The sequence below is a fragment of the Mirounga leonina genome, unplaced genomic scaffold (assembly GCF_011800145.1).
Source record: "Mirounga leonina isolate KUSES-001 unplaced genomic scaffold, KU_Mleo_1.0 Mir_165, whole genome shotgun sequence".
Taxonomy (NCBI): domain Eukaryota; kingdom Metazoa; phylum Chordata; class Mammalia; order Carnivora; family Phocidae; genus Mirounga; species Mirounga leonina.
Genome location: NW_023270415.1, coordinates 63,932,771 through 63,956,733, shown reverse-complemented (window position 1 = coordinate 63,956,733; position 23,963 = coordinate 63,932,771). Strand labels below are relative to the sequence as shown.

Below are 23,963 nucleotides of genomic sequence, written 5' to 3'. Positions count from 1 at the left end.
TTCACAAGAAACTAAATACTACCTGTGTAGGAAGCTTTTCTGATCCCTATGGGAGAATTTATCACCCTCAAAGCACTGTGTACCTCTCTTAGAGAGTTTATTTTTATTTGCTTGTATTGTTTAATTTCTTTGCAGGTCTCCACATACACATTACATTGTAAGCTCTTACACGGTCATGAGTGAATCATTTCTGTAAATCCAGAACAGCAGTAATATCTTTGTCTTTTATAAGTACTTCAAGAAGGGTACAGATAGATGAAAATAAAATAGCTCTGTATAGAGTACAACAGATGATACAAAACAGGATAGGCATTTCCTCAAAGTTTAAACTTATCTACCTAGGCCATAACAGCAGCAACAGATTTTGTTCCAACATGGCAGGGGAGTCTAGAAAGTGATGAGTTAAAAATGTTTTCAGGAAAGATCAGATCACTGTGATACCTTTAGGGGAGAAAAGACTCCATTTTGATGTGCATGTTTAGACTAGATCACTGAATGACCTGGAATGTTTAGAAACAGGAAAGGAGTGAAATCCAGCTTCTTCCTTAAGTGTAATTCCATCAGTGTTTGATTATGGATTGAACTATTGATATCATCTTAAATGCCTGAGCAAGAACACCCTCAGGCCAGCTTTTCTTTCAACAGGGATGAAAAGTTGATGTAATGGATTCTAGTTGCTCAGTGAATCTGGACCATGTGAGGACAGCCCTATGAGTCCAGATGGAGTAAAGTGGGTTATAGTGTAGTTCTGTACTTGGCATCTTTGTCCCAGGTGACAGAATTCCCCTGCCCTCTTCAAACAAAATCAGTTTGTTTGAAACCAAAAATTCAGGCATAAATTATTTATTTGATTTAAAACTACTAGTCCCAGTGATTAGCAAAAGGTGTAGAACATAATAGGTGTTCAATAAAAACTTGTTGAATTGTGTTGAATTGCAAATGAATTAATGTCTCTTCTCCTTCCTCCCACCCCACCACAAAAGAAAAAAAATTAACCTGCTGCTCTGGTTATTTTATAAATGTAATCATCTTGAACTGTCTCCTTATATCCCAAGTTAAACTTTATGTGTTTATGATGCCAAAATATTTATTTTGTCAATCAGTCCATCATCTGGTTTGACTCAAAGTATTAACTAAATTGACTATATTTTACTGAAATAAAAGCATGGTCCATGTTTCCTTTTGTTGACCTCTCTCTTTCTTCTTTTATTTCTTCAGATTTGGCTTCCTAGTCAGATAAGGATATATATCCTTATTGTATTTTGAACTATTCCTTTCCAAATCAATTAGCTTACAAGTTCTTGACTTCTGTAGTGCTAAAGTATAAGGATTAAACCCCCTTTAATTTAAACTGAAATCTAACTGTCTAGAACCAAGAACTGGAGAAGGCTTCAGAGTCTTATAATACAAGCTATTATTCTTTATACTAAAATTAAATGCAATGGAGAAGAAGCAATGAGTTCTCAGATACCCCCAAGGGGGGAAAGGGAGTATTAATTGGTGTTTCTCAATCTGAAATAAAGTAATATTCTTTGGGGGACAATAATTTTTTTGTGAACTTCATTTGTAATTCATCAGCTTGGCCAATTTAAAAAGCAACATAAGGGAACAGTCAAATAAGAAGTTTATATGCTTTTGGAAAATAAAAGGAGATATTGAAAGAGCCATGATTAATACAGTAAGTGATTGAGAAGAAAGCAATTTAATGAAACAGCTGTTCTGGGTTTGGGTTTTTTTTGTTTTTGTTTTTTTTGGTTTTTGCCTATTCTGGATATAAATATGAAAGTGTATACTCCTGCAAAAAAGAGTAAGTTTGCTTTCCCTGGAGTAAAAGAATCTTTCTATGTTTACAGTTACACAAAAATAACAAGTAGCAATTCATGTGCTATTATTCAGTTTTAGATCATGAAAGAGATTGTCATGAAAATATTCATCCCTTAGTAGTATTATGGAAAACAGACCCAGATATAACAGAAATGGAAAAAAGCTCCAACTACTCTTCATAAATATTTATGAATATTAATTTTTCCAGTCTGCATAAAATAGGATTCTATTTTAGCTGACCATCAACGGAGTAGTATTGTGCCTATTCATCTGACAAAAAAAAAAAATGTGATTCATTGGACATAACAAGAAAAATTAGGTTTATTATGCTGAAATCCTCACTTCTCTGCTGAAAACTTCATTGCATTTTTGTTGATTTTTCTAAGCAACACTGCATTTAGAAAAGGTATCTATTACTATACCTACACTATATAGGTACACAGTGAATTTTTTTAAGATTATATTTATTTAGATATATTTAGAAAGAGAGAGAGAGAGAAATCAGGGGGATGGGCACAGGGAGAGGTAGAGAGGCTCTCTAGCAGACTCTGCACTGAGCGCACAGCCCCACTTGGGGCTCCATCTCAGATCATGACCTGAGCGGAAATCAAGAGTCAGAGGCTTAACCAACTGAGCCACCCAGGCGCCCCTCACATTGAATATTTTTTTAAAAAATGAATCTGTTGGAAAGTTATCACTAAATCATCAGTCAAAGGCCAATTTTGCCTATTTTTGTAAAAAAAAAAAATAACTTTGGCCCCAAATCTCTTTTTGGTATAACAAAATACAATGCTTTTTTTTTATTAGTAGATCAAATTATAAGATCTTCTATAATTCAACGTAGTGACAAATGTGAACAGCATTTCTAGATGCCTGCAAAAACTGCAATGTAACATAAAAAGTAACTGATTTGTATTGGTGGGAAGGTAACAGGCACTACTTTTACTACTGTGATTTGTTGCCGGCATTTATATTGGGGAGTAAAGCTAAATTTCAGTTATATTAGTGAAATTTCAGTTATATTAGTGAAAATAAAAATGTAATATTTTCCTCCATTGGGTTCACAGATATTCCTAATTTCTATCCATTTTAAGAACCCCTGTTTTGGGGCACAATCCTAGACATACTCAGGACACCCCTAGAAAGATTGAAAGAAGCAAGACCTCACTCAAGAATCCCCTCTGCAATGCAGACAGGCATTCTGCAGTGTTTCTTTCCTTGTTGTGGTCATGGTGGTTGTTGCAGGTTCCCACTGGGGGCTTGGATGTTCAGGACCCATTGATGAGATATTTGAAAATAAGCTCATCAATGCAAGTTCCGGGTTGCATCAGATTGCCAGCTAACTGAAAGTGTTAAGGTGAACAATTCATTTAATTGTCTTCCACCTCAGAGGCCAGCAGGGTATGGTGCTGGGAGCAGCCAAGGGCTGGGGCAATGTGTCCATTGTGCTGATGGGGCAGTCCTGGGGATGGGTCTCCTTGGCCAGCCACCCTTTCTTCTTCAACGTGCAGTCCTCCCAGGATGGTGGCGAGATGGGGGGCTGCGTGAGTATATCCGTCCTCTGGGTCCAGTGGGTAACCACAGTCTGAGCCATAGAAGCTCAGGTCCCCACAGGTCACCAATGGCACAATGATGCAAGTGGGACCATCTAATTGGTGGAAATATGGATCGTAAGAGTCGTCCGGCAGGGGTTTGGTCAGGTCCAGAAGGAAACCCTCAGCGGGGTCATAACCCTTACAGACAGTGAAGGCCCCTATGCTGGAGGGGCAGCCATTCCTGGGCTCGGCAAAAAGCACACTGGAGAAGACACATGGCTGGCTATCGGTCAGGGTCACATCCTGGCCTCCAAATATCGTGGTGACAGAGCAGCCAGGTCTCCCAGGGACCTGGCAATAGCAAGCTTAGCTTTTGGAGTGAGGAGAAGGGGGACCAAGGAGGCTGGTGCATAAGCTGCCTGAGCCTCAGTGAGAGCACAGACTGGCCAGAAGTCATCAAGCTTCAGTTCGAGGTCTTAGTCAATCTGAATGCCTGTCATGCATGCCTGAGGGCTCCCTTTGGGAGCGTGGGGCGCCTGTCATGGTGGAAACCGAAGGCTTGGGCACAGCGCAGACCCCATCTGAATGTACTGCAGTGCCTTTTTATTTAAATTGGAGAGGGGAGAGGAGTGGGAGGAAGGAAATTAACTTTTGTCAAATTCCTTCTCTTTACTAGATATTGTGGTTGGTGCTTCACGTGTATAATTTATCTTTCACCATAAGGCAGATATTATTATCCCAAAATTATAAATAAGGAAACTGAGAAGAGATTACTAACATATCAAATGCTTTATAATAGCATAACAGAATAATATCATTGAAGTTTCAGTGGAGACACCAAGATAAACAGATACAGCATTCCAATGTGCCAGACCAAAATAGAAACTTTCAATATCAGTGTTCTAGACTGTTTTCCCAAACCAAATTGAATATATAAAAGGTTGAAAGAGTGGAGAGAGCGAGAGGATTTAAACAGATTTCTGCCAGCTCTGAGTCATTTCACCTTTGGCCTGGCAAGAGAACCCTCACCAGGTCTCCTTGTAGAGCCTCAGATGAGTTTGGTAGGCATGGTCGGCTGAGATCTGACTCTTACCAGAAGGCTGGGGGGAAGGATAGGTGGGTGAGCAAGCTATATGGCCAACTAAGCTTTGCTCAGGTGCATCTGGAAAGAAACTGCACTTCCCTTTGCAAGGTGGTACAAAAGTATTGCATGCTTCCCATGGACCAGTTCTCTCCTGAGGGAGAGAAAACTTGCCTAGAGCCTTTTTTTAACTTCTGCCCTAGAGAGTCTTCTGGAAGGAATATTGGATTTCCAAAAGTGAAGTACCTATGGAGAGGTCCTCTGAAGACCCAAGGGCCGTGAGGAAGCAACCAAAAAATGGGCATTGTCCTCAGAACTGAGGAGCTGCCAATAGAACTCTTCAGGAGGAATGGCACGTAAGAGCCCACAAAGCACAGAGACAGGAAGTGAGCTCCACACACCTGCAAGGCCAGAGAAGGGACAAACATATTCTGACAGCACAAATCAAGAATGCACTGTTTCCTTATCCCCACCTCCCTCCCTATATTCCTTATTTAGATGGGCAAGAGTAGTAGCTAGTTGAGTGAAGGTTGAAAAGAAAGTGTGACCACACCCTTACTCCCAACACAAGTTGCCAGACAAAAATACGCTCCAGCTGCAAGGGCAAAAAAATTAATATTAAATGAATTTCCATATTTTGATGACTTTCTGGACGTAAGAACCCATATTTAGAAATTGAACGGAGTCTTTAATTTGAAGTAGTATTAGGATATTCTAGATGACTTGCAAGATGTGAATTTTTTTTTCCCTCTCTGGATCCAGAAGCAGAGTTATGACTTCTTCCCTGTCTCTCACATTGCTGGAGCTGTGTGGATTGACTGATGTCACAGCAGTAAATACCAGGATGTTTCAGAGACATCCCCCACCCTGGGGCCACCTAAATAAGCCTTCATATGGTTTGACTCCCCTCAACTGCCAATTATTTGACATAATGTGGAAAGATGTGGAAAGGCTGAGAAAAAAAGCCAGCGCCTAAGGGAAGAAGGGAGTTTACACAAGGTAAGGTGGTATGATATAAAATGATATTGCTCCTTGAGAAACAGGGAAAGGAAATAAAAGTGCATATCTTCACCAGCCACGAAGTGCCCAGCACACAAATGCCCCACACTGGAGTCAGACCTAGGATGCCCCTTAGCTGAGGGGAAAGAAGAAACTGTGGGAAGTCCACCTGCGTGGAAAATGTTTTGGTAGCAAAATCACTTAGGTATTGACATACTTGAAAAAGAAATACTGTGGCCTTATTCTGTTACTTTAGTAAAGATTATTACTTTGGTATTTCTCCCAACCAACAGGCTAGAGGTACACCAAGGGGTAACGAGAGTGTTTTGTTACAGTGTTTTGATACATAGGAAATATTCCGTATTTGTTGAATAAATGAATGAATGAATGAATGAATGAGAATCTAAATCTGTCGATGACCATAATAATATTACTTTTCATCTAAATATAGCCTCTGGATTTGTTTGAGTGTTGGTTGCTGTTCCGTTGTTGCTTTATTTTTCCTCTTCTTGTTTTTCATAGCTTAAAGGACAAAAGAACATACTGGCCATGGCCTTAAAATTCTCAGACTTAAAACAAAAGAATCAAATGCAATGCCAACTATGGCCTGGGAAATAAGGAAAGAGTTGAACATGGGAAAATTAAACTACCAGGATCCTAATCAAACTCTCTTTACAAACAATAAGTAGTGGGAGAACCAGAGTAAAGTAAGGCATGGGAGTTAGGAGAATACCCCTCTCAGATTCCTGTCTGAGGAGAGCCAATGAGCTAAGCGCCCCAGCAGCAAAGTTCTGGAAATGCATCAGAGGCCTCCCACAAGCTGCTCCCCACCTTGGCTGGCTGCAGGGCTCCCATAGAAGGCCCTTTACTGGGAGTCATGGGACTGTGGGCCAGGCGAATTTCTAAGACTTGCCATTAGCCTTGCTGATGTTCTTAGAATTGTTGTCTTAGGCTCTTCTTGCCAACCAAACTTTCTTCCTTCAAAGGGTCAGATCAGACAGTCTCTCAGCTGATCGAGAGATCCAACACTCTCGCAGCTTCTCACAGCTCTCTCCCCTCTCCCCTGTGGGTTCTGGAAAGTCTGACCTGAACTAGCAACTACTGAGAAGCTAGAGTACTAGGAGAGTGTGTATGCCCAGGTTACCACCCAGCAGTACAGCAAAAGCTGCCAGAATGAAACCTAGAGTTGCAAAATATTTCTGGAGAAAACTCCACATGTTCTTTATGTCAAAATCAGAACTTTTAAATATTGGTTCAAATTTCTCTTAAAAATCACATGTAAGCCAAACAAGACATCCACCATTGGGATTTCATCACAACTGGCCAGTTCGTAGCTCCCACTCCATAGCATCATCCCTCACCAGGGTAATTTTTGCTCTGCCTCTCCCTGGATTTGCTTTATTTTGCTTTTCCCTATTTTAATTTCCCTGCCAAGGAGAGAGGATTCTAGCAGTTCAAACAAAGGCAGTTCTTGCAAAACCTTGAGCTGAGTACCTCTCAGGACTTAGAGAACACTTGAGACATGGAGATGCTTGGAGGGACCAGTTGTCTCTAAAGCAACGGAAACGGAATGAACACCCATTCCTTTCCCTGAGTTCAAAGACAGCACAGAAACAGCCCTGCCTCCATCAGGGGCTGCTTCTGACCTAGCATTTAAATGTGCCTTCAAATGGCCTTTGAAATTTGAGAAGACCGTATAGTACCCCTGCTATAAAGTCTACTTAGCCTGGAAAGCATGTCTTTAATGGCAGTCTAATATCCTTTGGACGGCTACTGTAAGCCTCCTCAGTAAATCACTACTGCTTACGGGCTTAAATTCCATTATGGTCCAGTTAGTCTTCATCAGTATGAGAAAGTCTGATTTATTTGGTTTTCAAATTCAAAGTTTCTGTCCTGTTAGAAGACAAAAATCAGTATTTTATTTGCCCTCTGCAAATGTTAGTAATTGGAGGTTCCCAGATGCACATTCATTTTAGTTGTACGAAGACAGCTACAGAATAGCATTAAAATGGATTTCTAGACCACGTTCGTGGTAAGATTGCAATGACAGACCTGAGTTAGTAAAATTCCCCCTCACTGTCCAAGCTCTGAAACATCCTCTGGCTTCCCTTGTGTATTATTCAGAGAGAATTCAGCCTTAGGGAATATTAACACAGGCCATGTCATTACAATCAGTAACAAATGAGTTTCACATTATCTGTTCTTTCCTGCTTTATTCAACAATGCTGTTGAATGTTGTTTGCATGTGCATTTCTAAAGTTCAGAGTGTCATGGACAAGATTTCTGGGACTATCTAGCTGGTAGGAATTGGCAGAACCCTAAAGAGATTCCCTCCTTATTTCTAACCACTTTGACAAATGCTTTTTTTCTCAAAGAAATCCATGCACAACTGCTGACATTTTTTCTATCTATAGACTTTTACTCTAGCGTTCAGTTCTACAATACTGTTTTCCTAGCTAAAATCCTAGGTGCAGATTCATATACAGGGAGAACTTAAATTATTCTATCCATGGATTAATCATGAGAGATTTAACTCACTGCCCAGGAGCCTGGTTGTTATTATAATCCTGTCCATAATAATTGAGAAGTAAGAATTTATCTCTAGACCTGTTTTTCATGTATATAAGAGTATCCTACCAAATAATATCTAAGGCCAGGGACAAGTCTATACCATTTGGGGGCCCTTGGTAAGAAAAGCAAACTCAAAATTATGAAAGGTAGATATGAAGGGAAGTTAGATATAAAATGAAACATTTATTTATAGTAAGAAATAACAAATTATTAATTTTAAAAGGATGACCAATACCATACACCTCACAAAATAGGGGAAAATGAAAAAATAGTTTTATTAATTACCTTCCTGGCACATATCTATAATACTTATTTCCCTACCAATTTTGGCTGCATAATCTTGACGGACTCTTACTTTGACAACAATTTTATATTATTGTCTACAGAGAAAAGAGAAACACAATTCAGTCTTTCTTCTATCAGGGCTAATCAAAATCTGTATTGTTTATAGTTTATTGTTCAGAAAATTTCTTTCAGTTTCAACACATATTATTAGCAATCTCATGTAAACATTTAATATGATAACAAATTTGAGGAAACTTCTATCCAATAATCTTTGTCTACGAGCTCTAAGATTCATAAGAATCTTCCACAGAGCAGCTTCTACTTCTCCATTTTTGAAACTTTGTATTTTCCACACTATGGACATACTCACAAGCCAGAGGCCAAAGACACATTTAAAATGCAACATTATTTCTGGCACCTTTGAGACATGACCCTGAGTGAGTCAGAAAAATGGTTGGTAGGAATATTCCTGAAAGCCGTTTCTATAATGAGATGGCTAGCAATAATTTAACAATGCCTGGAAGAGACCACAAATCACATAAACATAGCCCATTAAACTCAAACTATGTTAAATATATCTTACTGTTTTCAAATTTTATAAAAAATATATTACCATGGGAAGGTATTGCTGGGATCCTCCCAGGATATAAGTGAGGAACCCTAACATTTATGCTTACATAATTTCATGGTAAATCCATTTCTAAGACCTTCCTAATTACAACAATGGTTCTGAGAAATTAATGTAGCTAAAACTCAACACAATGTGTTTGGCTTAGGAAAAAAAAAAGGAGAAAGAATAAAAAGAAGTAAAGGATAAGGAATAGTGAATGCACAGGCGTATGGTTTTAATTATTTTGAGATTATGCATTGATTTTAATCACTTCTAATCCATTTCTACTGATCATGAGCAAACAAGAATTGGTTGCAAAGTCCTCTTGTCAATTTTTTTTTTTTTTTAAGATTTTATTTATTTATTTGACAGAGAGAGACACAGTGAGAGAGGGAACACAAGCAGGGGGAGCCGGAGAGGGAGAAGCAGGCTTCCTGCCGAGCAGGGAGCCCGATGCGGGGCTCCATCCCAGGACCCCGGGATCATGACCCGAGCCGAAGGCAGATGCTTACCAACTGAGACACCCAGGCGCCCAAAGTCCTCTTGTCAATTAAACTAGGTAAGGGTATAATCTATCTTGCCTTATTTAAGGACTGAATTGATCCTATTCTAAATATAGTGTGAACATAGCTTACATTTAGTAATTTAATATTATTCACTGGAGTTACTACCTTTAAATCTGATAACAAGATTGGATTTAAAAATAGGCATCTGTCTGGCAAAAAGTGTCAGAGATTCTTCTTGTTCTTTGTTTATTTAGAGTTTTTGCTTGCTTGTTTTTTGATCATTATGGAAATGTATAATACAAGTTTTATGGTAATCTCCAAATTGATCCTAGATCTAAATATAAAAACACAATTATAAACTGAAATGTTTGTCTTTAGGAAATTTTATTAATTAATGGGAAAAGCCCTAGGCTCTTACCATTCATTTAACAAACTTTTATTAATACTTAGAAATAATATGTGGCAGGCACTGTGCTAGGCAGATGCATGCATATAATTTGTAACTGGGACAGTCATTTACCAGTTCTCTGGGCGTGTTGATTCCATTTTTGCCTGTCTGCAAGTTCTCAGATAGTTGGGGGTGGGGGAGAGGTAGGGAGCTAAAACAATGATGCTTCCTACTGCCATGTGATCCCTTTCCATTGAATTATAACAGATACAAAATGCTCCAACCTCGAGTCAAAAATCTGGCTTTAAATGCCTTCTCTGCTTCCTACTACCTGTGTGAATAAGGCTGGTGGTCTTCAAAATGTTTTATATTCTCCCTAAAATGCATAAAATTTGGGTAGAGGTCTCATTTTTGAAATCAAAGGTTTAAATAGGTACAATGTCTATGATTTGGGATATATTATAAATATTGATATTGTAAAGTCATATGGGTACACCACCCTTTTAAATGTGTCCAGTAAATCTAAATAACCATAATGATAGATACTTCCCATCATACATTTAAAGATATAAACAAGATCTTTCTTAACAGTTAGCAATTTTATCTCATCTATTTTCTCCTTGCACCTACTTCCCATTGCACTTCACACACACACACACACACACACAGAGTATCCTAGCATTATATATTTTTATATTTAAAAGGTCGCCTTATCATACTTATATTCTACAACAAAAATATTTATATTTAAAACAAACATTTTAGGCTTTAAGTATTAAGTATTTAAGTAATCATCTAGATTCTGTCATAATTATCAGTAGCCCACAATTTAACAAAAGAACAAATATATTAAAATTTTGAAACTCTCCAAACAAAAAAAATTAAGTTTTTTTAGAAGTCTATCTCTTAAAGAGATTGTTTCTTTGAAATTAGTTCATGTATCCATGGATGAGTATGACTTGTCACTAAAATGAGACCGTTTTCAGGATCATGTCTTTTTTCTTACTTTCTTTTCCTTCTTATTTTTCATTTTTATAGACATAAATTCTGAAAAAAAAATTTGTTCTTACCACAAGCTGAATGGGATGCAAGAATTTTCTAATGAAATATCACCATTTCTTTGAATTTCCTCCAAATTATATGCCAAACCCATGTAGTGATCTATCATCTAAAATTATTTTTAATAGTCTCTCAACTGACAACTTAGTTATTTCCTCCTTCAGTTTTGTTGAAAGCCAAGAATTGGAAAGTACCTGACCTGTGAAATGATTTGTTATCCAGTCATGAAAATCACTCACTTTTTTAGTTTCTGGGAAATATACCAAAAAGGTTTTTGTAAGTCTTATTAAATCACTCTTGGTTTTTCACACAGTGGCACCTTGTTTAACCCAATATCCTCAGAAAGCTTTGAGAATATCAAAATATTGTTATTTTAAATACATTTTGGCAATACTAATTTTTAGTAAAATAATTTTGTCTTATCATGTTCCTTAAATACATTTTCCCCCAAACCCTGGCACTACAATTGAACCTACACAGTTTATAGAAACTATCTACTCTATAACCTAAATGGCAAAGTCAGTCCACATTGTCTAAGCAATGTATTGATCCAAGAGTTATTGCCTGTAAAAAAATGATTCACTTGGGTGCCTGGGTGGCTCAGTCGTTAAGCGTCTGCTTTCGGCTCAGGTCATGATCCCAGGGCCCTGGGATCGAGCCCCGCATCGGGCTCCCTGCTCCATGGGAAGCCTGCTTCTCCCTCTCCCCCTCCCCCTGCTTGTGTTTCCTCTCTTACTCTGTCTCTCTCTGTCAAATAAATAAAATCTTTAAAAAAATGTTTCACTTTAGCTATCAATTCAAATAAATTTATTAATTGTGTCCCTAGGACCATCAGCTAACTTCTAAATTATATTCCTAGAACAAATACACAGACAAACTGTGGCACTTTGCCATGGTTTTCCTTTTTTTTGTTTTTGTTTTTGTTTTTTGGTTCTCTTTATTGACATTTACACAGCCATGTTTCATTCATATTACATATATAGCTAATCCAACCAAGTAAATCAAACTTCTCTCCTTAATACCATTCCAAGAAACATCTTTTAATGCATAGCCCAAGACCCATTTTTTTCATAAAGCCTAGGTACTGCAGCTTAAGCTGGAGTCCCTTCTTGTGAGTTTAACACTTCATATTCTGTTCAGAAAACTAAATCTGACTATGAACTATCTTCTGTGGTTCACTATTTCTTTTTTCTTTTTTAATTTTATTTTATTATGTTATGTTAGTCACCATACATTACATCATTAGTTTTTGATGTAGTGTTCCATGATTCATTGTTTGCGTATAACACCCAGTGCTCCATTCAATATGTGCCCTCCTTAATACCCATCACCAGGCTAACCCATCCCCCTACCCCCCTCCCCTCTAAAACCCTCAGTTTGTTTCTCAGAGTCCATAGTTTCTCATGGTTTGTCTCCCCGTCCGATTCCACCCCCCCTTCATTTTTCCCTTCCTACTATCTTCTTTTTTTTTTTTTTTTAACATATAATATGTTATTTGTTTCAGAGGTACAGGTCTGTGATTCATCAGTCTTACACAACTCACAGTGCTCACCATAGCACATACCCTTCCCAATGTCTATCATGACCCAAATAAATAAAATCATGAATGAAAGAGGAACGATCACAACCAACACCAAAGAAATACAAACAATGATAAGAACATATTACAAGCAACTATATGCCAGCAAATTAGATAATCTGGAAGAAATGGATGCATTCTAGAGACCTATAAACTACCAAAACTGAACCAGGAAGAAATAGAAAACCTGAACAGACCCATCACCACTAAGGAAATTGAAGCAGTCATCAAAAACCTCCCAACAAACAAGAGCCCAGGGTCAGATGGCTTCCCAGGGGAATTCTACCAAACATTTGAAGAAGAATTAATACCTATTTTTCTGAAACTGTTCCAAAAAATAGAAATGGAAGGAAAACTTCCAAACTCATTTTATGAGGCCAACTCCTTAACCCCAAAACCAGACAAAGACCCCATCAAAAAGGAGAATTACAGACCAGTATCCCTGATGAACATGGATGCAAAAATTCTCACCAAAATACTAGCCAATAGGATCCAACAGTACATTAAAAGGATTATTCACCACGACCAAGTGGGATTTATTTCTGGGCTGCAAGTTTGATTCAACATCTGCAAATCAATCAGTGTGATAAAATACATTAATAAAAGAAAGAACAAGAACCATATGATCCTCTCAATAGATGCAGAAAAAGCATTTGATCAAGTACAGCATCCTTTCTTGATTAAAACTCTTCACAGTGTAGGGATAGAGGGTACATACCTCAATATCATAAAACCCATCTCTGAAAAACCCACAGCGAATATCATTCTCAATGGGGAAAAACTGAAAGCTCTCCCCCTAAGGTCAGGAACACGGCAGGGATGTCCACTATCACCACGGCTGTTCAACATAGTACTAGAAGTGCTAGCCACAGCAGTCAGACAACAAAAAGAAATAAAAGGCATCCAAATCGGCAAAGAAGAAGTCAAACTCTCACTCTTTGCAGATGATATGATACTTTATGTGGAAAACCCAAAAGACTCCACCCCAAAACTCCTAGAACTCATACAGGAATTCAGTAAAGTGGCAGGATATAAAATCAATGCACAGAAATCAGTGGCATGTCTATACACCAACAACAAGACAGAAGAAAGAGAAATTAACGCATTGATCCCGTTTACAATTGCACACAAAACCATAAGCTACCTAGGAATAAATCTAACCAAAGAGGCAAAGAATCTGTACTCAGCAAACTATAAAATACTCATGAAAGAAACTGAGGAAGACACAAAGAAATGGAAAACGTTCCATGTTCATGGATTGGAAGAACAAATATTGTGAAGATGTCAATGCTACCTAGAGCAATCTACACATTTAATGCAATCCCTATCAAAATACCATCAACCTTTTTCAAAGAAATGGAACAAATAATCCTAAAATTTGTATGGAATGAGAAAAGACTCCGAATAGCCAGAGGAATGTTGAAAAAGCAAAGCAAAGCTGGTGGCATCACAATTCCGGACTTCAAGCTCTATTACAAAGCTGTCATCATCAAGACAGTATGGTACTGGCACAAAAACAGACACATCGATCAATGGAACAGAATAGAGAGCCCAGAATGGACCCTCAACTCTATGGTCACCTAATCTTCAACAAAGCAGGAAAGAATGTCCAATGGAAAAAAGACAGTCTCTTCAACAAATGGTGTTGGGAAAATTGGACAGCCACATGGTTTTCCTTTTTAATGATTTTATTTTGCTTTATGCTCATGAAACTCTCCCTCAAGAACAATGAATATTTGACAATAACCAGGCACGTGGTAGACTAACAAAACTTAGAACATTGACTAATGCCAAGGTACAATGGGGATATATTGAGCCTTGCTAGTATAATTTTAAGACCAGTGTAGCCATTCTGAATGTAAGTTGGCACAGCTTAGTCAAATTACATAGACATTCCCCCCATGACTCAGAATTTCCACTCTTAGATGTATATCCCAAAAACATTGTCACCTAAGTGGGACTGCATATGAGGATGATCACTGTGGTATTGTGGTAGACACAGGAGCTGGGGACTGTCGGACTGTCACTGGGAGAATAGACAGGTATAATGTGGGGAAGGGTCACCATCCAATAGATGGATCTTAATATCATTGTGTTGGTGATAGGAAGGAAGGAAGGAAGGAAGGGAGGGAGGGAGAAAGAGAAAGAGAAAGAGAAAGAAAGAGAAAGGGGAAGGAAAGAGGGAGGGAAGGAAGGGGAAGAAAGGAAGAGAGAGAAAGAAGAAAAAAGCAGAATAGATATATTTTATAATATTTATGAAAATTTAAAATACTTATATATTAGACAATACATATTTACAGGAACACACAAGAGGTGATAGTTATTAAATACATTAGAATTACTGTTGCATTACAATTTATTGAATGCTGACAGATTGGTATTTTATATATTTTATAAATATATGATATGGTCATCATTAACATTCTGCCTTCAGATACTGCTCCACCTGAAATAGGATCAGCATCTACACTTCAGAATACTCTTTTGTTCTTATTTGAATCTTTCCAGGCGGGATGACTGAGGAAGAAATTTCCATGGTAAAATAAATTATACAACAGGAAGGAAAAATCAGCCCTTAAAGGAATGAATCTGGTCTTAGAAGAAAAGAGGGGAGTTAAATAGAGGAAATCAAATCCTTGATGAATGAAAGGGGAAAGACTAAGGGAAGAGCCAGGGTATCTCCCTCCCTACTCCTCTCTCATCCCCTGATCCCCCAAAACAGCTTCCTTTTCTTTCCTTTCATACATTCCCACCCCATGAGGACTTTACCTGGAACTTTGAGGTAAATACAACTGACTAATAAAGAAAAGCTGTCAAACTGTGTTATGGACTGAATGCTTGCCCCCACCCCGACCCCTGCCAATTCATATGTTGACACTCTTACTCCCAGTGTGCCTATATTTGGAGATGGGAGCCTCTAAGGAAGTAATTAAGGTTAAATGAGGGCATAAGGATGGGGCTTTGATCCTATAGGATTAGTGTCCTTAAAGAAGAGACACCAAAGAGCTAGTTCTCTGCCTCTACATTTCTCCCCCACACCCCCTCACCCTTGCATATACACACACACCAAGCAAAGGCCATGTGATGACAGAAGACATTGCCAGAAGACAGCCAGTTATCTGCAGGCCAGGAAGAGAGATCTTATTAAAAACTGAATCAGCTGGGACCTGGATCTTGGACTTCTATAGCCTCCAAAACTGTAAAAAATGTAACTTTGTTGTTTAAGCCACCAAGTCTGTGCTATTTTGCTATGACAGCCTAAGCAGACTAATACAAACCTCAAGTATATTTATGGAATTGGAAATTAAAATAATAATTATACACTTTGAAAAGTTTTAAATAAGAGAGGGGTATGAGTCAGAGTGCATTTGAAAGAATAGTTAGATAATAGATAATTTGATCCAAAATTTTAATTCAATATACAACTCTCTAGCTGCATCTTATGACATAAATGATTCAGCATATGGATTTTTAAGTATAAACATCATGGTGTAACAACAACAAAAATGCCAGTATTTAGTTGTTTTAAAATAGTCTATTATGTCAGTAGACTGAAAACATATAGAGCCAGTATGGCAATATTATGACCCCTAGTGTCTTTAAAATAGGCTAGGTAACTTCTCCATCATGGTGAGGAGAAACTGGGGGAAAAACAATCAAATTTCCATCAGTTTATTAGTGCCAATGAAAGACCGAATTCTTCTATTAAAAGTAGAGGGGAATGGGGCGCCTGGGTGTCTCAGTCGGTTAAGGGTCCAACTCTTGATCTCAGTTGAGGTCTTGATCTCAGGGTCATGAGTTCAAGCGCCGTGTTGGGCTCTATGCCCAGCTTAAAAAAAAAAAAAAAAGAAGAGGGGCAAGTGGGCAAAAGGTCTGACCAGTTGTTTCACAATGGGAGATATATGAATGGATAATAGGCATAAGAAAAACTGCTCAATGCCATTAGTCATCAAGGAAATCAAAATTAAAGAAAAAAATAGGTATCACAATATACCCACCAGAATGGCCAAGATGAAAAAGACTGACAACACTAATGTTGGTAAAAATGGGAAGCAACCTAAACCCTCAAACATCAAGTGGTACAGCTACTTTGGAAAAATACCTGGCAGTTTCTTTGAAAATGGAACATATACTTCTCCTGTGACTTCTGAAATTTACCCAAGAGAAGTGAAAGCATACGTCTATGAAAATCCTAAGTTTCACTCAAAATGGCCAAGAACTGGATTAATAAGAACATAGATTGATAAACTGCAGTGCATTAACACAATGGAATGTGAATTATCGACAGAGGCACCAATACAGCTGAATCTCAGAAATGGTACACTGAGTAAAGGAAGCCTGAAACAAGAGTAAACACTGTTTGATTCCATTTATATGAAATTCTAGAATAGCCAAATAAAAATCTATAATGAAAAAATTAAGAATAGCAATTGCCTCTTCGGTGGATGAGGGTGAAGCTTGTCTATGAAGGGGTACAAAGGCGTGTGCTGGGGTGATAGGGTGTTGGGTATAGTCTTTTCATGTGTTGGTCAAAATGCACTGGCTATTATACTGATGATTTGTGCATTTCACTAAATTTAAATCTTATGTCAGAAAAACAATTATAAACAAATATCTAAATTTAATAATGATTTATATTCCAAAGCTTTGAGTGATGATGTATACTGATGTCTTAAACTTATTTTGAAGTGCATTTTTTTTTTTTTTGCAGTTCCTTTGGCATACATTTATTTATAAAGTGCTTAGAAAGCAGAATACCCAGAAACTGTGGGCAGTTACACTCTGGTGAGCAAAACTTAGTACAAAATTATCTTCTTGGGCTATAGGATTTCCCCTTTGTGTTACTTAATCTGAATGTGGATGCCCCAACCCTAACCTTTTTTTTTTTTTTGCAGTTTAAAAAATGGTGGAGTGATAGATGTATAGAGGGATGGAGGTAAAAAATAACCTGATAAAGCAAATATAGCAAATATAGGTTAAGATACAAGAGGAAGGATCTAGAGCAAACATGACACAGTATCAAGTCTGAAGGGTGGCACCAGATGGTGTCTTATGTTCTTTTTTGTATGCTAATTTTTCTATATGCTTGAATTATTTTATAATTACTAATATATTTGCATGAAACATGTGTTACTTATGTAGTATACAGAAAATGTTTATGCAGACATGGTATCAGAAATCCTTTGCAACAATGTCCACAATAGCCAAACTGTGGAAAGAGCCAAGATGTCCATCGACAGATGAATGGATAAAGAAGATGTGGTATATATATACAATGGAATATTATGCAGCCATCAAAAGGAATGAGATCTTGCCATTTGCAACAATGTGGATGGAACTGGAGGGTATTATGTTGAGTGAAATAAGTCAAACAGAGAAAGACACGTATCATATGATCTCACTGATATGAGGAATTCTTAATTGCAGGAAACAAACAGGGTTGCTGGAGTGGGGGGTGGGGTGGGAGGGATGGGTGACTGGGTGATAGACACTGGGGAGGGTATGTGCTCTGGTAAGCGCTGTGAATTGTGCAAGACTGTTGAATCTCAGATCTGTACCTCTCAAACAAATAATGCAATATATGTTAAGAAAAAAAAAAGAAGAAGGTAGCGGGAGGGGAAGAATGAAGCGGGGGAAATCGGAGGGGTAGACGAACCATGAGAGACGATGGACTCTGAAAAACAAACTGAGGGTTCTAGAGGGGAGGGGGGTGGGAGGATGGGTTAGCCTGGTGGTGGGTATTGAGGAGGGCACATTCTGCATGGAGCACTGGGTGTTATGCACAAGCAATGAATCATGGAACACTTCATCTAAAACTAATGATGTAATGTATGGGGATTAACATAAGAATTAAAAAAATAAAAAAGAAATTAAAAAAAAAAGAAATCCTTTGTAACAACTCTGCAGACTGCAGGCTAATTTTGGAAATTACATTACTTCTTTGGAGTCCTGCTATTAACTTTCTAGGTGTGTTGATAAGTATATATGCTTAAACAAATTGTAAGACCAGAGTGACAAACGTATAAACATATCCATTCTTGAGTAGGTTGTGCTTTTATTCCTAATTATTCATTCCCTCCTTCTGTCAGAGGATTACAGCTCCCCCCATTATCATGTGACTTGCTTTGGCCAATGGCATTTGAGTAGATGTGATCTATGGTATGTCCAAGAGAAAACTATGAGAGTGTTATGGGCTGAACTGTATTCCCTAAAAATTCATATGTTGAAGCTCGAATCCCCAGTTCCTTAGAATGTGACTGTATTTGAAGATATGGCCTTTAAAGAGGTGATTAAGTTAAAATGAGACCCTGAAAGTGGGTTCTAATCCAAACTGACCAGTATCCTTATAAGACAAGAAAATGTAGACACACAAAGAGACACTAGGAGCATGTGCTCACAGGGAAGAGGCCATGTGAGGACATAGTGAGAAGGTGGTCATCTAATAAGCAAGAGAGGCCTCAGAAGAAATCAAACCTGCCAATACTTTGATGGTGGACCATAGTCTTCAGATGCAGGAGGGTAAGTACCTACATGTCCCATCTCAGAACCCCACTTCAACCAGGATCCCAGAATTGCAAGCCAGGTAAAGCCACATCAGCTAACTTGTAGTTACCAACACAAACCATGAGAGTAAAGGCTTATTGTTGCAAGACAAACACACACATGCACACTCACGCATGCATGCACACACACAGTAGAGGTGTGTAATATATACTTTTTGGTTGAGTACCAAAGGGTCAAGACTTAAAATCAGTATTGGACCACAGCCTAGCTAGAGCTGAATCACCACCATGGAAGGAACCTCTGGAATACAGAAATAAATCTGAAATTTTATTTAAATTTATCATTGTCATTATTCTTATTTATTAAAAATTGCAGTGGTGGCCAAATTTTAGGACTTTGACATTGTAGTGCAGGAACAACAATTTCTCATCCCCTGATTGCACTCATGGTTACTGAACTGCACGTCAACAATACAAAATAGAAACTTAGTTTCAGTTGCCTTGGGTAGGGAGCAGTTTGGCTAGTGCTCTGGTACAGAGCACTGCTGATGGTAAGTTGCCACGAAGTTATTAAGTGCTGCTTCCTCTCCATCATAACCAAAATAAAGCCTCCATATTCTCAAAACAATAAGGAATTTTCTTCTAAAAGCATTCCTGTAAAGCCTGTTGTTTTGAAGTTTGAGTGAACAAAATGTGTTTTGGTGTATGTTTCCTTGGACCTATTTCCTCTAACACTGGCGGATTTTATAATAGCGAATATACATTTATATTTCAATAGACTGTTAAAATTTCAAGAAATAATCTTTCTCTTCCTGCCCTTAAATTTTTTTATGATGTTTGGATCAAAGATGTATATCCTAGATGTTTTAGGAATGAGTCTGAGGTCTTTCTGACTCTTAAAATTCTGAGATACCTAAGTTGATATTCATTTTTATTTGTGATTAATTCCCAGATATATTCCTTTTCATTAAGAAATCCATACATAAAATGAAGTAACCAAAAATTAGGTGAGGTTCTCAGTAGATAATTATTTAACATTAAGAACACTAATCTACCTGATTATTTCACAAAGTTTAATAAATAATACAATCTATTATTTGGTTGTGTGTTATTTTTTTACATACTTTTTTTAAAGATTTTATTTATTTATTTGACAGAGAGAGACACAGCAAGAGAGGGAACACAAGTAGGAGGAGTGGGAGAGGGAGAAGCAGGCTTCCCGCTGAGCAGGGAGCCCGATGCGGGGCTCGATCCCAGGACCCTGGGATCATGACCTGAGCCGAAGGCAGACACTTAACAACTGAGCCACCCAGGAGCCCTTTACATACATTTTTGATACAAAAATAATATTTTTCCAAGTTGTACAGCCAAAATACTCTCAATGTTCATATTAAATGCCAATATTTTATTTTTAATTATTTTAAAGTTCTTAATTTTTTAACACAAAATTAACATACTTTAAAATCATCATGATTTATTCACAGCATTTTAGTTTTGCAACAATGAATATACACTTATATTTCAGTGGATTTTAAAAATTTCAACAAGTAGAGCACTGAAGAAGACTTTTTACTACAAGTTTATATTTAGCTTGATAATTTATTAATTGAGTGAAACATTATATATCTAGATATTAATATTCAGAATATTTAGATATTGACAACAATGTCAAACACCATAAGCACTCATACTCCAAGGAAGGCCAACTGGAAGTTTCCTAAACAAGAACCCTGGAACTCTTCCCTTGAGGCTTTCTCTAATGCCTGGAGCCCACTTGGCCTGTGCCCAAGGTAGACCAGAAGTGCTGAGGTGTTAACACACCCCTCCTACCTCCAGGATCTCTCTATCAGCAAGATGGGATTGATGGACAAATTCCTCAGTTGAACCTCTCAGCTATTATAACTCTGAGGTATGATTTACTCTATCCACAAAAGTTCTGCAGCAGAGTTGAGTCCTAGTTGTCCAGTAATAACAAGTTCAGTAATATACCTTTCTTGGTTTCCTTCCTTTCCCTGTATCATTTCCCACTCACATACTAGAGCATTATGGACTCATCTCTCAAATAAACAACTCACACTCACATCCTTTTCTCAGGTTTCACTTCTGGGGAAACCCAACCTAAGAGGTAGACAATCATGAAACCACACACCCACCAGGAACGCTGGAAAGGACATTGAAGTGGGATCGTTTATAAGACACCAGTTTCAGGTTTACAAAGGTGGACTCTCCCATTTTAATCTGAAAACATTCAAACCTGTATCAGTTGTCTATTGCTGCATAACAAATTACCCCACTCTCAGTGACTTGAAATGACAATGATTTATTATTTATCACTGTTCTGTCCATTGGTTGTGCTCATTTCAACAGGCTCACTCATGCAGTTACCCTCAGGAGAGTCAGTGGGCTTGAAGGTTCAAGTTGGCCTCACTCATGTATGACAATTAATGTTCCCAGTTGGCCGGAGTGACTTGATTTTCCTGTGCAGGAACTCTAGGAGACTAGAGTTAGCTTCTTTATGTGTAAGTCCCAAGACAGCATTTTAAGAGGACAAAGGCAGAAGTTACAAGGCCTCTAAAAAACTAGGCTATGGAACTAGCAAGTCCCTCTTCAACCACATTCTATTGGTAGAAGCAAGACACCAGGACTAGCATGGGCTGAAAAAGTGGGGTTATGGCCTTCATCTCTTAATGGAAAGAGCTGGAAAATATTATTGCTTTGTTTTCAATCTACCATAAACCCAATTATCTTTGTGGAAGAAACCAGTTAGACTCACCAAGCCTACTTCCACTTTCTGGACATGAAGAGTAACTATACTTCCAAGCCTCCTGGAGGTAGGTTGAATCCAAGTGCTTTTATCATGGCACTTCCAGCTATAGCAATATACCTATGGTCTGTCTCCCACTGCCCCAGAAATAGCATGTACTAAAGACGGCAACTTCACAAAATGGAAGGAACATGGACCCCCTCGGGACTTTTTCTGAAGAAAAACCATCTGATTTTCATTGAACTTTGACAGGAACAAGAAATAAATTTCTATTACATTAAGTTACAGAGATTTAAACATAGTACAATCTAACATGCCCTAACTAATATGTCTTTGAGAACTAAAAGAATGAATCTCAAATAATGGAATGTAGGACATGGTAAAAGTCTGGTGATAGAAATTTTTTGTTGTTGTTATTTATGTTGGGCACTAAGGAAGTTCCTCCTCATCCTAGACCATGTTAGCTGTCTTCTGTCTACTTATTAGACCATCTTCCCTGATGATATCTACTAGTCCCTTGGGCTCTGTTAGTTCCAAGGCAAATACAGATGAACGGACTTCCTCCTATGGCAGAGATTGCACTTTATGGTAGAGAATTCACTCTCACAATTAAACTACTGCTATTCATAGGGAAGAGGGAGCAGCTAGGAACATATGCAGACATCTGGGAGGTGGGCTCATGACTCGCTTAGGAAGGCACTATCTTTAATGATAGTATCCAAATTTCTTCTCCTTTTCTTTTCTACCTTTGCAGTATCCTTATCTCTCATCTCACCTTTTAAAGATTTTTTTTTAATTTTATTTTTTTTAAGATTTTATTTATTTATTTGACAGAGATTTATTTATTTATTTATTTATTTATTTATTTATTTATTTGAGAGTGAGCAGGGGGAGGAGAAGAAGAAGGAGAAGGAGAGAGAAAATCTCAAGCAGATTGCACTGAGCAAGAGCCCAATGTGAGGCTTGATCTCACAACCCTAAGATCATGACCTGAGCTGAAATCAAGAGTTGGACACTTAACTGACTGAGCCACCTAGGCGCCCCTCATCTCACTTTTTAGATATATTCCTCTCTATTGGAATAACATTTGTAGAATTTCACTCTGAAAGACCTTGCTAAAGCTTTAAGATGTTAGTTTTTCCTTTGGTTTATAGCTGAGGTGACTCGGGGTCATATGACAAAGGATCAAGTGTGTCACTGGGAAATTTTTATCCACTTTCTGAAGCAAAAACTTCTCCAAGTGTTTTAAAGATGTAAACCTGCCCCTTTTCATGTCTGGCAATGATGCTGATGATGAGAAAAACCTTCCCAGACCAGGATGATCTATCCAAGATCTATTTATTTTTCCATAATCCCTGTGTTTATGTGTTCTCAAATGACTAATGAGGCCAATCTGGAACTGGCAGATTTTGCCACAATTTAGACAGATGGTTTCAGTATTTGTGCATAAAGAAAGTGATGTTGGAAATGTGAAAATAAAGATATATTTTGTACTATCTTGAGTTTTTCTAAGAGAACAAAGATAAAATGACCAGGGGACATGGAAAGGTTTCAGTGTTACTAAACCACACAATATGATCTTCTTACCTTAGTAGCCTCTGGAATAACTACTGAGAATCATTGCATTAACACAGAGATGATTTTTTTTAGCCCTAACACTCGGGAAAGTCTAAACATATGCTCTAGTCATTGCTTTAGAAAGCTTGTATAAGCAATATTAAGTGAACCATTGCTGATAAAAATGTGACCTCACTCCAAACCTGAGCCCTTCCTAGAACTGAAGCAAAACCAAATATTTCTGGGTAATTTGAAATATAAACAGGGCTGACCATTTTTCAGGTCTTTGCACAGATGACACATTTCTGAACCTTCTACTCTAATCCAGTTATCCAAATTTTAGTATGGTCTCTCTTACATGAGAAAACCTAGAAGTCTTGGTACATTTCCAATTTATTGCATAGATCCAGCAATATGAAGACACATTCATTCATTCACAGATTCTCAACTAATATTCACTGAACCCTTACTTTGTGTAAGACAAGATCATTGATGCTGCAAAATTCTGACATGAGTGTACCCATAAGACCGGTCTTCAAGAAACACAGATTTCATAGATGTGTAAACAAATTGTTGTAACATCGTATGGTAAATTTACATAGCTACTCAGAGAATAAATGCATTGTTTTTCCTAATAATGACTGTAGTGATAACAGCAACAAATAAGAAGTAGAATGGAGGAAGTAGGAGGAGAAAGAGCCC

At 37.8% G+C, this 23,963-nt stretch overlaps 1 pseudogene; it reads right to left on the bottom strand.

Annotated features, from left to right (window-relative positions):
* Nucleotides 1-3,176: 3,176 nt before the first annotated feature.
* On the bottom strand, nucleotides 3,177-18,977 carry LOC118015417 (annotated as a pseudogene).
* Between the last annotated feature and the right edge of the window lie 4,986 nt (nucleotides 18,978-23,963).